This window comes from Lissotriton vulgaris, chromosome 5 (assembly GCF_964263255.1).
Source record: "Lissotriton vulgaris chromosome 5, aLisVul1.2, whole genome shotgun sequence".
Classification (NCBI taxonomy): Eukaryota; Metazoa; Chordata; class Amphibia; order Caudata; family Salamandridae; genus Lissotriton; species Lissotriton vulgaris.
The window spans coordinates 779066258-779084294 of record NC_141693.1 but is presented as its reverse complement, the minus strand read 5'-3'; positions in this window follow the sequence as shown (position 1 = coordinate 779084294).

Genomic DNA, 18037 nt, shown 5'->3' with positions numbered 1-18037 from the left:
CATTTCAAGATCCACACAGACCCTAACTCCCCCCTTAGAGGCACCCTCATCTACCGACCCCCCGGACCCCGCCCCCAGTTCAGTGACTTGATCAGCACGCACGCCCTGACCTCCACTGACTACATCCTCCTTGGAGACCTGAACTTTTACCTTGAGAACAACTCCACAACCCTGATCGATAACCTCGCCAACCTCGGACTTAAGTAACTCGTCACAACGCTCACCCACTCCGCCGGCCACACGCTCGACCCCGTCTTCTCCTCAAACACGCACATCTCCTTCAGCCACACCACCGAACTCAACTCTGGACCGACCACCGCTGCATCCACTTCGCCTTCCAGAAATCCACCACACACCACCGCACCCAACAGATCCCCCATCGCTGCTGGAGCAAAATCACAGAAGACCAACTACACACAAACCTCGCTCTCAGCCCACCCACCGAACCCTCCAACACCGACGACGCTGCCCACAACCTCAGACGCTGGATCGAGGACTGCGCCAACACCCTTGCCCTGCTGAAGAAACCCCCCCACAGAGAGACCAGCAAGAGGGCCAGCTGGTTCACCCAGGAACTCCTAGCCTCCAAGAAGGCCGGCCGGAAAGTAGAGAAGAAATGGCACAGTGAACAAACTCCTGAAATCCACGCAGGACACAAGGACGCCATCCGCAACCACCACCTCATCAGGAAAGCCAGGAGGACCTCCTTCAAAGACCGCCTCAACAACAACGAACACAATAGCAAGGAGCTCTTCCACATCGTGAAGGTACTCTCCAACCCCAGCTCCAACACCAGCTCCAACACCGACATCCCGCCGTCGCAAGCCCTTTGCGACTCTCTCGCCACCTTCTTCCACCGCAAGATAGCAGACATCCACAACAGCTTCAACACCCAGACAGCCTCAACAGAGAGCAACACAACAGACCCTCCGCACACGATCGACCACGACCCCCTCCTAGCCTGGGCCAGCATGAGCATCGATGACACCATCAAGACCATGCACACAACCCACTCCGGCTCTCCGTCAGATCCATTCCCGCAGCATGTCTTCAAAAGAGCAAGCAGCTCCATCGCACCCCACCTGCGCAACGTCATCAATCTCTACCTCGAGACCACAACCTTCTCAGAGATCTGGAAACACGCGGATATCTACGCCTTACTCAAAAAACTTAAGGCAGACCCAAGAGACCTCAAGAACTTCCGGCCCATCTCTCTGCTCCCCTTCCCGGCCAAGGTCATCGAGAAAACCATCGACAGACAGCTAACCCTGTACCTCAAAGAAAACAGAATCCTGGACCCTTCCAGTCAGGGTTCCGCAGCAACAACAGCACCGAGACTGTCCTCATCACCGCCACCGACATCAGGACCTTGCTGGACAACGGTGAGACCGCAGCACTCATCCTCCTAGACCTCTCTGCCGCCTTCGACACCGTCTGCCACCGCACACTACGTGCACGCCTCTTCAACAGAGGTATCCGAGACGAAGGCTCTGGATTAGACCACCTCCTTCCTCTCCGGCAGAACCCAGAGCGTCTGCCTCCCCCCATTTCGTTCCAAAGCCTCCGAGATCATCCACGGCATACCCCAGGGATCCTCCCTCAGCCCGACGCTGTTCAACATTTACATGGCCCCGCTCGCACATGTAGCTCGACAGCACGACCTCAACATAATCTCCTACGCCAACGACACTCAGCTGATCCTCTCCCTCACCAAGGACCCCATCACCCTCAAAGCCAACCTCCACGAAGGAATGAAGGCTGTTGCCGACTGGATGAAGACCAGCCGTCTGAAGCTGAACTCTGACAAGACGGAGGTCCTCATCCTCGGCTCCAACCCTTCAGCCTGGGATGACTCCTGGTGGCCGACGGCACTGGGGGCGGCCCCGACACGCACTGACCATGCATGCAAACTGGGAATCGTCCTCAACTCAACGCTCGCAATGACCAAGCAAGTCAATGCCGTCTCCTGCTCCTGCTTCAACACCCTCTGCATGCTCCGCAAGATCTACAGATAGATCCCAACAGATACAAGAAAGACAGCCACCCAGGCCCTCGTCAGCAGCAGACTCTACTACGGAAATGCCCTCTACACAGGAGCCCCGACCAAGCTCAAACGACTACAACGCATCCAAAACGCCCCGGCACGACTGATCCTCGACGTACCACGCCACGGCCACATCACTCCCCACCTGAGAAACCTGCACTGGCTCCCCGTTCACAAGAGGATATCCTTCAAGCTCCTCACCCACGTACACAAGGCACTCCAGAAGACCGGCCCAGCCTACCTCAACAGATGGCTCTCCTTCTACATCCCCAACCGCCAGCTATGCTTCGCCGACCTCTCACTCGCCACCGTCCCATGCATCCGAAGAACAACCACCAGTGGGAGATCCTTCTCTCAACACGCCGCCAAGACATGGAACACCCTCCCACTGAGCCTATGACAGGTCCAGGACCTGCTGACCTTCAGGAGGATACTCAAGACCTAGCTGTTCGATCAGCAGCACCCCCCAGCACCTTGAGACCCTCGCGGGTATGTAGTGCGCTTTACAAATGATTGATTGAGAATACATCAAGACATCCTGGGAATTACCGTACACACATAGATGTTGGAGTGGGAGACGTGTTTCTTAGCGGGAAAAACTGTGAAAACCCATTAAGCGGTTCTCTCCTTTTTCAGGGTATAAATGTACACGGGCCTGCGATGGTTCCTCTAACAATTTATCCTGCCACCTGCAAGGTTTACCATCTGCAGTGATTGATCCAATTTTTGGACATCTCTCGAATGGGAGTTACCTCATGTTGAATGATCACGGCTGCTGTGGCATGTTGCAAGGCAAACCATATCTAGTAACTGTGTCAGCCAGGGTCACTTGCTGTATGCAAGTATTGTTTCCTAAAACTAAGATAGACAGGGAGTCGCCGTTATGGCCTTCACTGAACATCTCTTCTATACAAATTGATACTTTAAACAGAATGAAAGCCATTCTTCTGCAAAAAACTGTGCCACTGACCTCGCCCAAAGAGACCTATGATCTGCAAGTCGCAAGGACTTCTGCAGAGATACATGCCCTATTAACTACAAACTGCCTTATACATTTCTCAGAAATGTTAAGTCGTATCTTGAACATGTCTGATACGAGCGGTATTGTACATGTATTTAAGACCGTATTTTCTGGACTGTTCGCACCTTTTGAGGCGGTCCCAAGAATATTTCCAAAACTTCGTGCACTCAGTGTTTGGCGGACTGCCCCTCCTGTTGGGAATCGTTGCAGGGATACTATTTTTGCTCCTACTGCTGCGATATGGCAAGCCAATCCACCAGCGACAACCAGTTCTCCATGGAGACAACTCTACTGGCGATGAAGTGTCGTGAGCGCATCGTCCAAAGTTTGGGACTACCTCATCTACGAGAATTAAATACCAGATGGTTTCTATCATTCAGAGCAATTTGGCAAGGTTGCATCTTACCTATTCTACGCTGCCTGCTATGCAGAGAGGAATGCATGCTAGACACATTTCTCACACTCCCATGAGTCATGCCAACTGATGTTGATACTTTGCTTGAACCGGTAACGGCCCATGATCTGTGTTGTCCCCATCGGCTACCAATTCTGATGAGATCTCACAGAGAGGAACCTGGCGCACAGGTACCATCCATTGCGGACTGCGATGCTTCACATCTATCTGCGTGTAATCTTCTAAACGAGGTTATCCAACTTTCACCTACGATGGTAGACACATTTTTGTCAACAGACATAGAAGATTTCATGTTTTCTCCAAGCGCTAACACTGACTTTTGATTTTGGCACACAGTGTTCTGAGAGCCTATGAATTTGAACTTCATTTTTCAAAACAGGGTACTATCTTTGGAACTCTTTTTTCTACGATTATTATTTTTTTTTCAAACTTCCAGAGACAATATTTGACCTTGCCCACATACAAACAGTTATGTAAATCTGACATGAAATGGTTTCGACATCTTTTTCTTCTGTATTTTACGAGCCATTTCCTAAATGTATATTTTCATGATTCATTCAGTTAGCATTTCAAATGTCAACTATATGCTTAAAATGAAACATTGTTTGAATGCGTACAGCACCAATGCTCTTATGTGTACAACCAGTACCATTGCAATTTTATGTATTTGGGGTGGGTTTTAAAACACTTGTTGTATAGATAGTTTTTAGGTATGTTTATATGTATTTAGAACTTAGTATTTAGTAAGAGTTGTACATAAGAAAATGGAGTGGGTGCTGTATTTCGATTTAGATTCCGTATGAATTTCCCGATTCATGCCCTTATGTGGGTACAATTCGCGTTGTCCATATATATAGGCATAGAAATCGGTCCCCTTATTTAGGCATAGCCCATGCTGCCCAAATACAGGCATGGCTACTTCCATCCGTTCATCTACGTCACAACGATTTCTTGGAAAACCAGACTTTTAAGCCGTTAAGGACTTCCCCTTGCTTGAATATGGATTCCTCCAAGAACTCAGTTATTATGCTTGAACATCTATTCCTTAGGGGTTCATTCATGACGTTCACATGCCCGACTTTACGTCAAAGCTGGCATTCCTAAACACCTTCAAGGTATAAATATACCTTCACTTGCTATAGCAAAGCACGGTGTGGTTCGGTGCAGTTCGACTACCTACTTGCACGATGCAGCTCGCTACAGCAAGTGCCGAAGGAAGCCAACTCTCCAGCTGACGCACTGATTAGAAGCTGTCATCCTCTGCCAAGAAATCCAACTCCAGTATTTCTGACTCCCCTTGTGGGGTGTTGGGAAATCGAGTCCGTGAAAGAGATACCAACCTCTCTCCTTCTGAGGTATGGAGCTGATTAGAACCTAGAGAAACCTTTGGCAATTCTTGGCAAAAAACTAAATCTATGCTAAAGTCAAACACCTACTTCTTCCCTCGTACTAGACCTAGGTTAGGTACACTGGGGTAGGCGTATTTTAGAAGCACCAGTTGTGTATTTTAGCTTGTATTATTTATGCATGTATTTTTACATGTCATAGCAACAAACAATGCTTTTACAGTATTTTATAATACGGTTTAGGCTGTATGCATTATACTTTGCATTCTGTCTAACGATTGTAGTAGTTCACCACTCTTGCATGAGAAAGAAGACTGTTCAATAAACCCCTTTTTATTGAAACACCCGTTTTTTCTTTTTCTATGCAACTCTGTAGAAACGAAGCATGCACGATTGACTGAGCAAAATAGTTACCTATTGTTTCCACGACTCTGAAGATATGTTTTGATTCTTGGGGAAACAAAGTTTTCATGTTTATGCGGTTGTCAGAAACAAATCCCTTCTTGTGTATTCGAGAGAGTTTCTAGTGACCTCTGAGCTAGATGGCACTTACAATTAAGTTCAATATACTCAATAGAGACATACTGACCTCAGTCATATGTCAAATCTATAGTGTATATTATTCCAATGCGCAGAGCCTATTGGGAATATAGGAACCACACTACAGCCCTTAATATAAAAGATTTCTAAAAGAAGTGCTAGGTAGTCACTCTAATTCCCCTTTAATGGGAATTAAATAACTAAGCAAAAAACCGAGGGTGGTCCAAGATCTTCGAAAGGTTAGCAAAATTGTAGTCGCATGTTGTCCTGTAAACGATTCATTCTGTCATTTTGTTTCAGATTCCGGCAGATACAGAATGGTACATAGTCCCTGACTTGTTCCAGGCATCCTTTTCTATCCCTCTTCAAGGAGATAGCTAATATCTCTTTGAGCTCAAATTCCCAAATAAAGTTCTCAACCGGTGTTGTATCCCACAAGCCCTTCAAAATTCACCTTTAAAAGAAAGATTTGGCAAGTCTGTGCTTGCCCTGTATTTCATTGCAGGTCAGTACATTGATGACCTAATGATTGCACTCAAAGCAAAAGAAGTTAGAAAGTTGGATACAATTGCACTCTTGAACCATCTTCCTGACAATGGTCATTATGTGTCTCCCATAAAAATGCACTACTTTAAGAAGAGATCTGTTTGGGTCAGTATATTGAAAAAGGGGCAAGAAAAGTGTCAAAGGAACATGTCTATGCAATCTTGCTAATCCTCCAAGCACACAGAGAGAAGTGAAAATGGTCTTGGGAATGGCTGGATAATGTAGACAGTGGATGCCAAACTTTCCCCTTATTGCAAAGCATTTCCTGAGGCTTACTCACAGTAATGTTTCTGATCTAGTGCCATTAAATGACGAATGTGTGAGTGCCTTCATCAAATCAGAGATAAACCCTGTAGCACACCGGCTCTAGTAGTGCCAATTTATGAGAACACTTTTACTTATTTTGTTATAAGATGGAAGGGTGTCATTATGAACTTATACAAGAACAGGGTGAAGTCAAAGGACATGCGACTTATTTCCCTGCCACATTAGATCCAATTGCTGCCATATTTCCTGGATGTTTGAAGTTGGTTGCCGTGGTTTGTTTTGCAAATCAGCAGAGTGAAGGGATGGGGAAGGGTTGTACACTTAGGGCCTGATTACGGGTCGGTCGTTGTTTTTCAACCCCTGGGTAAACACCAGTTTGCGAAGTGGTTGAAATTATAAGTTTAGTTGCATTTAGTGCATCGGATAACTATAAGAAGCTTTAAATGCCTCAACCTTTGTTACATTTTGGCAGCTCAAACCTCCCGAAAATAAGCAGGGAAAAACATATGGTTTACTAATTCATTTTATGTTTATTTCAGAGAAAACTCTACATAAAACATACATAAATTCATGAATATAATAAAACATTTCAGAAATACAATATTACATACATTTTATTGTAATGTTGCATTAATACAGTGTTACATTTCAGCATTCCCATAAATAATCTAAAAATAGTACATAGAAATTAATGTCATTTATCTACAATAGTAAAATATTAAAATACTTTGTTAAATCGATGTTTATCAGCCAGGTGTGCATTACATATTTTGAAACTGCAAAGACAACCCTCTCAGTATTATAAGTTCTTAAAATACGAATAGCATCTGCATTTCTGCTTTTACCTAATAAGCAGCAGCTTGGAATAAACCAGGTCTTCCGTAAATTATAGAAGATGGGACAAAAGAGCAAGAAATGTTCTTCAGGCTCAGGACATAATTTACACAAAGGATAAATAGGTGAAGTGGCAAATTCGGGCTATTTACTACAAAATGTATTTACTGGTAATGTCACAGATCTAAATCTCAAAAAGATTGATCTCGCTGGAGGTGGTTCTATACGATCCAAAAACATTTCAAAATCCAGGTTACCCTTAAAAATGAGAAATCTTTCAGTCAAAATGCCGAATGATGGCTGTGCAAACCATCCCTCTTGGATAAGCAGCAAGTATCATGTTTTTTATTGGCCCAACATCGTCTTGGTAATCCTCTCTTGGTTGCCTCATGCTACATGAAGACCCAACATTGAGTACTTAATGTGATGTAAACTTGTTTGTAGATCCATGATTGTCTAGAGTCTTTAATCTACAAATGCTTCTTTATAAGGTACAAAGGATTTACTGGACCAACATCTTCAAGAGGTCAGTGGTTTAATGCTATGATCATGTGCTATTTTCCTTAGGCCAAGATCTAAACACACAGGTATCAGTGGAACATTTTGCTGTAGCTGGAGGTTTGATTGTATAAATCTATTCTCTGTTTTTACCAAATCCTTAGTTTGATCCGTACGCCAAATCTGTACCACAGAGTACTACATCGAGCCCTCTTGGGCAATAGATCTCCAATGCAGGTCAGATCAGTTGAAGTTTGGATACATTCAATTTCTTCACAACTGTTGGCCTGGCACTTTGTAATATTATTTGGCCGTTCAATGATTGGAGAGCTCATGATAATGTATTTGCTATCTTCACTCCCCATTAGTGGAAATCTCGACTTGCTTCAAGTTAGCAGATCACAACTTTCCTTTCCCACTAAAAGACCTGTGGGAGATATAGGCCATACATTTGGACTTGTCAACATTAATTTCCAAGGCATCCTGTTTGCAGTTGGTTGAGAACCTATCAATTAAGTTCGGCAAGCGCATAGGAGTACTTGAGATCATGAACGTGTCGTCTGTGAGCAGTAAGGCAGGAATTCTGATATAATAGCACTATGAAGCAAACACAAGGAGAGGATGGATGGCACACTGAAACTTTTCAGACACTCACCCCCAGTCACAGATCTGGGTTGAATCCATCATCTTTCTTTAGCTCACTTTGCCAGCCCAGTTCAGACCCAACCAAATGCAAAACATTCTTGACCCTGTGCCTCATGGGAACAGTCCTTCTCGAACTACCAGGATAGGTTCTCCCTGGACCGGAAACAAGCATCCTGGGACCGGTTTAGGGGTAACACCCCTCATCAGCCAGGCTAGCTTTAATCCAATGGCAAAGGGAGCAAGAGACCCACCTCTAGGCATACACTTCCATCTTAGGGCGAACAAAGCAAACACAAGGAGATGATGGACGGAGCACTAAAACTTTTCAGACACTCACCCCAGTCATAGATCCGAGTTAAATCCGTCATCATTCTTTAGCTCACTTCGACTTCCCAATTCAGACCCAGCCATATGCAAATCAGTCTGGACCCTGTGCCTCATGGGAACAGTCCAGCCCGACCTGCCAGGCCAGGTCATGGCTGATTTGCATATGGCTGGTTTCAAACTGGAATGGCATGGGAGCAAAACAACGATGGATTTAGGCCCATATTTCAGAACTGGGGTGAATGTTTGACATGGTTCAACATTCTGTCCATCAATTGTTCTTTTTGCATTTGTCACCCTGAGTGGAACATGTATGCCCATACGTGGGTTCCATGCTCTCCATTCCACTGGAGTCAAGGTAGCCTGGCTGATGAGGGCCGCTACACTAAAATGTTCACAGGATGCTTGTTTCTGGTTCAGGGAGGACCTGGAGTGGCAGCTGAGGCTGGACTGGTCCCATGGGTTCATGTCTTCGAGATTTTAGTCCTTAGTGAGCATGGCTTTAACATGTGCCTCTAGATTTTGTTTTATGCTCATTCTGCTGGTTTCTTTAATGAAGCATTAGCAGGACTATTTCACCCCCCTAAAAATCATGCTTTTTTGCTTTAGATAGAGCTTTGTTGTCTGTTGATATTAACTGTTTGGATCACCTACAGTGAAAACTGGAGAGTCATTTTAAAAATTCTAAGTGCCATATTAGCAGCCTACAGGCCAATATGGATCTCTGGAATTGAGACCATAACCGTGAGTTTCATTTTGAAAGAGTTGTGTAGATTTACTTATGTTTCCTTTACAAACATTGAAAACCAGTCCACCAGTTTGTCAACTGTCTCTGCAAGAACTTTCCATAACCCTTGCCGCATATCAAGGTATAGGAAGACCAAGGTAATTACATTTTATTATTTCAGTCAAAATGTTTTGCAACTGGCATTTTACAGACTATTTGTATTCTGTTTCTGCAAGTTTGTGTCAAAAGAATACATTGTGTACCCCTGCGAGATTGAATTCTCATGGGTAGTGATTGCATCATGTTTAAACATAGGTTCCTCAACTATTTACCAAGAAGAGTAGAAATGGGTTTGTGCACATCTTCTGAAAATAGGTTTGCAAATATAAGTGATGCAGAGCTTGATCAACAAACTGCAAACATCCTAAGTTCAACGCCTGATTCTGGAGAAAGTTATGTATGTGAAAGCTTGAGAAGTAGAGGACTAAGAATTCAAAGATGTAAAGAGCGTAACAGACTTCATCTTCTTAACCCTGTTGGTAAACCAATTGGACAACATACAGCTATTCACTGAAGGGTGTACCATGTGCAAAGTCCAAATCTTTTATGGTAAAACATCTATCTATCTATGATCTAGCGCCCTTCGGGACCGGTTGGTGCATGGGCAGCTGCGCTCCCAGATCTTGACCCCCTTTACTGTTGGAAGCCACTAATTTTACTATTTTAGGAGATTTTAGCATACATTTTAACGAACCCACCTGCACGATCAGCTCCCCTCTTACTACTGATTTGGCTGCCATGAATTTTCATCTCTGTAATACAGGCCCTACCCATAAGGCAGGTCATCTATTGGACCCTATTTTTTCTAACTTAGAAAATATCTCATGACAGGCAGCCCTTCCTATACTATGGTCAGATCATTTTGTGGTTGGCTTTAAGGTGAAACAGGAAGTGTGGTGTGATAACGCCTCTACCTCTTCCATCAAAACGGGGTTCAGAAATTAGAAAAAGCTAGATGTTGATCTTTTAATCTTCATCTTAAGAACACCCTGCCTGTTATCACCACAGCCAATACAATTGATGCTGACACTATCCAAAACTGGCTGACGTCGTCTATTGATGTATATCTTCCTCTGTCAAATAAAAAAAAAAATGAACAACCATCGTCCTCCTGCCCCCTGGTTTTCTGAAAAACTAAAGGCAGAAAAAACTAAATGTAAAGCCTTGGCGAGACGTTGGAGAAAGGACTATGCGTCAGCATCAAGACTTAAGTATAAACTGGCAATAAAAGGCTACCATGCCCTGTGCAACACCTCTCAAGCTGAGAACGCTAATAACATTATTCTAATATCACATAACAACCCTAAAGTCCTGTTTAAAGTGGTGAAAGAACTGTCTGGCGCAACTTGCCAACCAGAGCCACTGGGGCTCAATGAAGCCCAATGCGAAGATCTGGCTGAGTTCTTTATTGACAAAAATCTACACAGAATTTAATAATACGACAACTAATGTGGAGTTGCTACCTAAGACCTTCGCCTCATTAACAGATTGTACCACTCTGACCCTGTCTCAAGACAAAAATGCTAGACCAGGCAACCCACTTGAAATCTAGGTACCCCTTGAGACCCCTTGCTTTTGTAGTATTCTAACTAGCATCAAATCTGGCTCTCCTAAAGACCCCCTCCCCATCTCCATTCTTCAAAAATTGGAATTACTAATACTTAATGTCATTATGGAACTTCTCAATACCTCACTATGTGAAGCAACAGTACCAGTGGCTTGGAAACATGCCATGGTCCTCCCCTTACTAAAAAAGGTAAACTCTGATCCAGAAGTTCTATCTAACTTTCGCCCAATCTCATTACTCCCAGCTTTCTCCCAAATTTTGGAAAGATATATCACTCTTCAGATGATGACGTTTGCTGGTGCTCATAACATCCTACATTCAGCTCAATCGGGATTTTGAGCTGGCTTCTCTACGGAATCCACGCTCTTGGGTGTCACTGAAACCATTCGCCAACGGCTTGATATGGAGATACTGTGGCACTCATACTACTGGACTTGCGTGCTGCTTTTGACACTGTATCCCACACGACCTTTCTACAAGTTTTACATTCAAGGAGCATTGTCGGATCAGCACTCAAGTGGCTGTCGAGCTTTTTGTCTAGCAGGGCTTTCCAAGTCTTCTCTCCAACAGCCAACTCTAAGGCCCATGTATTTCCATATGGAGTACCATAGGGCTCCATACTCAGCCCATTACTTTTCAACATCTATGTTAGCCCCCTGGCTACTATAGCTGAAGAGGCTGTGCTGACTATTTATTCATATGCGGATGACACCCAGCTTATTTTCTCCTGGTCTTCCAAGGAGATTTCTAACGTGTCCTCTCTCCATGTAGGGTTCCAAAAGATAGCTGGCTAGATGGATGACTAATCCTCGGTGGAAATAAAGCTCTCTGGGGCCCCCAACATTGGCCACCTCAAATGGGTGATCTCCCCAAACCGTCACAATCTGTTCGCAACCCCGGTATAATCATAGATGACCAACTATCTATGAGACAGCAAGTGGTTAAGGTCGCCTCAACCTGTTTTACATTTGTAAAATGGCTCAAAAAAATTATCTGGATGCTTCCACCTTCCACGCAAAAAACGTATCCAGGCCTTGATCGTGTCCAGACTGGACTATGGCAACGTTTTGTACCTGGGCGCAAGCAAGGAGGTGATTCATAAACTGCAAGTGGTCCAGAATTTTGAGACCAGACTCCTATGCCAGTTACCTAGAATGGCCTTTATCACAGGTCCACTCCGCGACCTCCACTGGCTCAGGATGGAAAATCACTGTAAATTTAAAGCCATTTGCTAGATGCATAGGATCAATGCGGGTACAGCACCACACTATCTCATGACCTTGGTACACCTGTACCTCCCTATGAGTCTCCTTCGATCCTCTAATCAGTCAAAATGTCAAGTCCCCAGGATCAAACTAGCAGGTTTGGGCGGACAGTCCTTTGCTTACTTAGCTTCCTCTCTAAGGAATACACTCCCTCTACAACTACGCCACAAAACTATCTACCACAAATTCCATAAAGGCCTGAAAACATGGTTATTTAACCACTAAAAGCTTTGCCCTTCTCTTTCTAGCGCGGGTCCGCAGGCACCGGAAAACCTCAGGGTAGCAGTTGCCCCATATAAATTTAACAATAATAATATCCATCTACTACCCTAGCTATTATGTATAAGGTACTTCTCTCTCAAAGAGTGCCAATGGTTCACTTTAACAATGTTTGATAAGAGAGTTATTTAGACCAAAGCTAGAAAAGCTACCCAAACTCTTTGCCCTTCAGTAACAACTCTGAGCTTCAGACCAGGCCCTGTGTCGAGAGATTTTGCACAAAGGCCATGTTTCCCTTGAATCCATTGACAATAGCCTTCAGCCCAATATAGTAATTTTTAAAATCCTCCAAACCTATTGCACATGGATGTGTTTAGTGTTGTTTTAAGACTATCAAATGTTGTAGTAATATTTTTTTCTGTTGTGTTCATGTAGTTTTGTTCGACGTAGTGTTGCGGTGTTATGTTTGCTGCTTTGCTTTTGTTGTGTGTTTTTGTGCCCTCTTGCGCTTTTGTGGTTTTCTGCAGTTGTGCTGGTTTTCACTGTGTTCTTGTGTGGTCCAATTGTTTTAATTTTTCGAGACTATCCAAATGTATGGGTCTGGACAAAGGCACCACTCCCGGAGACCATTGTAAGGCTGTAGAAAGTTGAAGGCAATTTCCAGTAGGCTCTGAGGTTTGAGGACTGCTTTATACCGGGGCCCAGATTTATTTTTCTTTCACACAATGCCGACACAAAGACACTTTGCTGCACTGCATTTTGCAAAAGGGAGAAAACAAAAAAGGCTCAGTGTTTACAAAGATATGGAGCCAGTCAGTAAAACCTCTTTATTCGATTAATTAAAATCATAAAAGATATGGAGCATTTCTGCTCTTTTTCCTGCTCTGGCCGACTGTGTGGAGCCTATAACAGTGCTGGCACACCTTGCACTATAGTGCTAGTCTAACATAGCTGAATCTAGATAATTATTCGTAAACCCTCTGAGAGGATAACCCTACAGACCTATCCTCTTAGATATTTTTTTGAAACAGTAGGATTTGGAGTTCTCTTCAAGGTTTTAAAAGATTTAATAATTCCTATAAAGGGGGAATTAAGTTTCATACTTTAGGACCACTCTCTGGGAAAGTTTGGGTGAGACTTGTGGTTTTCTTGAAGTCAAGTCAAGTCAAAGATCTTTATTCAGATTTAGATAACATCCATAAAAGTACATAAAATCACAACAATCATCCAAAACACATAATGCCACAATCTTTTTGTTTAAAAAGAACTAATAAAATCACATAATTCATCATGATGTATGTTTACAAATAACTGCATGGATAAAAATATCAGTAAATTTTAGGGCACATGATGAGAAACAATTAAGAACAGTTCAAAAATTAATGTCTATAATATGTGCAAAGGGCAACTACTTGTGCAAAATGAGCAATGTGCAAACTAATCAAATGGAGTGCAAAACTTTTCAAGCCATGTTCAATGACACTCTTGAACGAACAGCGGCTTTAAGAAAACAACTGACTCTAAAAATTACTTCATCAGAGCTCAACCTCAGTAAATCACCAAAGGCTAAATTAAAATCAGGCTGGGCAGTCTTACGAAAATATGGCATTAGAAAGTGTTTAGTATATTTTACATAAAAGCCACAAAAAAGCATAAAATGTAAAAGGCTTTGTTTCCCGCCATGGTTACATGGACAGTTTAGGTTTTCTAAATTTCTATTACAACCTATTGGGAAGCATAATAGGTTTTTAATGCTCCCATCCTGAACCGAAACAGCAGGCTCCTGTTCCATTTACTCCTCTTTCTACACAGGTAGCCTTCGGGCAAGTCAAGAGGCCTGTCACTAGATGCCAAGAGGGTTATGTACCTTATAGTGGCCGGTTTTACAAGCTCTTTCTTTTCCCTCTCGCTGTTGTAAAGATTGTACAGAGCCTTTTTTACTAAGTTCTTGTGTGTGCAGTCTATTGTGTGGGGAGATGTAAATAAATGCCCCTGCTCCACACTCACTAGACTTTTTTCCACCGCCCGAGCCATGGTATGTGACTGGCCTGATCACATTTTAGGCAATCCATAATGATGCCACGGGTCAGTGACGCAGCTGGATTCATCCATAATTTCAACCAAAACAGAGCGGGTCTAGATCTTATAAAATCCTCTGTATACTTAAGGCTCAATTCTCGGTGGCACACAAAAGTTGGGGCAGAAATAACCCCCCCCAAATCTTCCTACAGAACCTATTCTTCACCGTCTGTATATTGGTGCAATTCGTATAACCCCACACCTCAGCACCATAGGTTCCTGTGGGTAGGCATTGGGTCTTATACATTTGTAACAATGATGTAATAACCTCAGCATGTAGGGGTTGACGAAGAGAGGTTACAGAATTTATAGCTTTGCCCAATTTATTTCTCCCCAGGGCAACATGAGGTTGCCATGAGCCAGAGTCAGTGAACAACAGGCCTAGGTATGGGAAAGTGCTTGTGCTTTTTAAGACATTGTTCCCTATCAAAATTTGATTAATCTTATGTTTTTTTGGGCCACAGCACATTATAAATGATTTGTTAAAATTTGTGCAAAGGCCAAGGTCTGCCATATACGTAACAAAACCTGAAATTAAAATTCGCAGTGCATTAGGTGTGTGGGCCATAAGTACCACGTCATCCACATAGGGGAGGGCGGGAAGTGGTCTACCATTTACTTGCGGGACATCAGTTGTTAGTTTACACACAAAACTGCTTAGTTCATTTATGTACAAAATAAAAAGCAGGGGGGCCAGAGCGCAGCTCTGTCTGACCCCCCCTGCCAATAAAAATATCACTGGAAACTTCACCGAGGGTATTCAAACGGACGCGAGCTCTCAAGTCACCATGCAAGTGGGCCAGAAAATAAACCAAAGGTTCATCTAAACCATAATTCAACAAAACTGACCATAAACGGGAGGGGTTAACAAAATCAAAGGTAGAACTTAAATCCATAAAACCTAAATAAAGAGGGGATTTTTTTGCAATAGTGTACTTTGTCATTAATAGATTTAAGTTTAGGCATTGTTCCACAGTGCCCACGTGGCTTCTGAAGCCTAGCTGGCATGGGTGTAGGATGGAATTATCTTCGGCCCAGACTGATCCTGTTAAAAAGGACCCTACCTAAAATCTTCAAGGTGTTGTCTATTAAAGATATCGGACGATAACAGGCAGGGTCCGATCTATAGCCTTATTTAAAGATAGGCACAATGGTACTATTTGACCAAGTTACTGGGGGTGGGGTGTGGGATAAATGGTTAAAGATGTTACACAATAATGGCGCCCAGAAGTCTGGTTCCGATTTAATTTGGTCAATGGATAGACCGTCGGGCCCAGGAGCTTTGTTCCCCGCGCTTTCTGAGATGGCGTCTTCCACCTACATTAAAGTGATATTCAGTATAGTTAATGGAGGGGCAACGCCCGTGGGGTTAAGGGGGCCTCATAAATTCGAGAAGTGATCCAACCACACATCCCCTGGTATGTTACAATTTATGGGGGTGATATTAGTTCCTAGTGATCTCCGCTCCAAAACCCAGCGACGCCCCCTCAGACGCAAAACGCACGAGAGAGTCCCAATGCTCTCTTAGTAACTCCTCTGATCTTATTTTAAGAGTATGCTTATAACTAGCCCTCAGTCTCCTCACGGCAGACTGATCTCGTGGGTCCGCTGTGAGGGCAGCCCTTAGTTCCCGATTGGCTTTAGAGCATAAGGAGTCAAACCACCTCGGTTGTATATGATTGGTGGCTCGAGCTGGTTTGGAAATCTCCATTTTTATAGCCTTACAAAGGCCCGTAAAGGCCTAGATGATAACATGTTCGGGACTGTCGGTGGATAGACAGACTGACACTAGTTGGGGGTGCTTTTGAATGGTGCAAATTAAGACTCCCTTATTATCAACCCCCCTCCAGACCACCCGAAGTTGGTCTGTAGATGCCGCTAAGTTTTGTTCCCCAATTTCTCTCTTATGCCCCTGTTTTTTGATGGATTTAAGGCTAATTAAAATCGGATAGTGGTCACTGTAGGGAACGTTAACAACCTTTGCCTTTAATATGGGATCTCCTAAAAGAAAGGATTATGAATACATAGTCTATTGTGGTTGAGCACACTCGCCCTACATAGGTGGCCACAGGTTCACCAGTCCCATTGATATTTGCCTTCTCCATATCGTTAACTAAATCATGTGAAGCTAAATGGTCAAGCAGTGTACTCCTCTTTTACAGCTAGGGGTTCTTGGGTAAATATGAGCATTAAAGTCACCCCCTATACAAATGCCGTCAAAATTGCCATATTTGTGTCCCTCAACAATTTTGTCAATAAAATCAAATAATCTTATAAAATTGGCGTTGGGATGAGTTGTGAAATAGTTATTATAAAAGTTAATTAGACATAGCTTTATCCTACTAATATGTATCAACGCCTGGAAGCTCTTATCATTAACAGGTAATGTTTCAGTTTTGACTCCTGCCGTGATCTTGGCCCAAATGGATAGTCCCCGCTTGGACGGCCCGTAGCCGGGACGGGTACAATCTGATTATAACAGCTATACCCTTCCTGAAGTAGGGGACTAGTACACCAGGTCTCCTGGAACATCAAGACATCGAAGTTAATAACCCACTCCGTCTACTCCTTAATTTGTATTTTACCATTAAGACCAGCGATGTTCCAGCTCAGAATGGTCAGGTCGTCAGTGGATGTGGGGGTATTGATGCCCTGGGAAGATGTTAAATGTGTAATTGGTGATGCGGGTACTACTGAATCATTGGACACCATTGCATTGAGGCAAATTGGCGTTTCAGCTATGGAATCAGTTATATGCGGCTGGTCATTAGGTGTTGTATCCAGGAGGATAGATGGTAGTGGTCATTCAAAACTGCTCAACTCAGATAAAACACTGAATCTATTAAACAAAGGATAAGGTGGTGGGGCTTGATTAAATGATCTCTGGGGGGGCCTATAAAAATAGCCTAATGGAAGTGGAGTTATAATAGTTGATGGGCCAGGATAGATGTTATTGTTGTTGAGAATGTATTTGGCTGTACCAGGGTGGCGGAAATTAATCACAATGCAGTCGCCGTTAATGTTCTTAAATAAGGGGCCAACCCAACTTACTCGGCGAGCTGACAAGATTTCATTGGAAATGTCATGGCCTACCCCTTTATGTTTACACAGCCAGTCGATACATTTGTTATTTAACTGGACCCAAGACTCACCTTGGCCTTCTTTAAGCGGTGGGGCGCCTGCTAAGACTAAGACATATGGACATGCATCCGGTGGTAAATGCAGGGCAGGTCCCAAGGATTTTATGGGCCTTGTTGTCGCAGCGGGCCCCTTATCAGGGGCAGTGGTAGTTAATGCCCCTGATTTAGAGATAGCAGGAGTGGGGACATCCTTTAACAAGCTGCTAACCATGCTGGTAGTGCTGGAGGGTCCAGCTGCCATGATCGAGGTGTGCTGTGGTTTCATGACAGTTGGGATTTTCCCTGCAGTATTACTCCTAGGTGTGGATATGCTACTGCTGGGAGTTTTGGGCCCTTCACCCATGTTAACCTTACAGGCAGACTATGTCTTTCACTAGACGATCTCCCCTCAATAGGTCAAGACTAATCAGCCCCTTCCTTTTTGCGTCTTCCTTTTTTACAAGATTTTCCAGCCTATCTAGTCTTTTAAAAATAGTGTTAAATTGCTTGATCATTTGACT